Source organism: Lipotes vexillifer, unplaced genomic scaffold (assembly GCF_000442215.2).
Source record: "Lipotes vexillifer unplaced genomic scaffold, Lipotes_vexillifer_v1.1 scaffold1226, whole genome shotgun sequence".
Lineage (NCBI taxonomy): Eukaryota > Metazoa > Chordata > Mammalia > Artiodactyla > Lipotidae > Lipotes > Lipotes vexillifer.
Genome location: NW_006784227.1, coordinates 1316116 through 1316786, shown reverse-complemented (window position 1 = coordinate 1316786; position 671 = coordinate 1316116). Strand labels below are relative to the sequence as shown.

The window sequence follows — 671 nt, the reverse complement described above, 5'->3', positions numbered from 1 at the left end:
ATTTCACTGTAAATGAATTTATGTCAGCTATCAATGAAAGAATGTCACTAATACAATGTGGACACCTTTTGCAATGCAAATCCATGCCCTTTTTTTTTACATGGTGAACTTCAACGTAGCAATTATTACAACAAATGTTATAGTCTAAAGCTCAAACACATTTTTATCAATTTTGAAACTGAACTGCGTACAAACCAAGTAAAATTTATATAACAAACATTTCCACCTAGGACTGTAGGGACACCTGAGCCTTCCTCACTGATCTCGGCCTTTTCACGAAGGTGCTTTTCTAAGTCATCAAGGTTATCTTCAGCCTCACTTTCAGTAGGCTCTGGCTCTTCCTGTGCTGACGCGGTTGTGGGAGCAGCAATGGCTACAGGGGTTACAGGAGCAGCAGCTGCAGCTACAGCCTTTTCTTTCTTGTGCTTTTTGTGCTTCTTATCTTCTTGGGTTTCTTATCCTTCTTTTTCTTTTTCTTTCCACCCCCTTCTGGGTCTGAATTCCTTGCCAGTGATGGGCTTGGTCTTGGGCTTTTAGCCTTTTTAACTGGTACCACTGGTACCCAGTTGGTAGAGGGTGACTGAGACTGGACAGGGGGTGGAGGTGCTGGGGGGTTTTTAGCTGCTGGCTCAGGAGATCCCGAGACAGATCGGGAAGATGAGACTCCCCCC

The 671-nt window shown here is 44.3% G+C and overlaps 1 pseudogene; it reads right to left on the bottom strand.

The window, feature by feature from the left end:
- Positions 1-226: 226 nt before the first annotated feature.
- The window catches only part of LOC103078846 (serine/arginine repetitive matrix protein 1-like), a 2604-nt pseudogene continuing 2159 nt past the window's right edge, over positions 227-671 (bottom strand).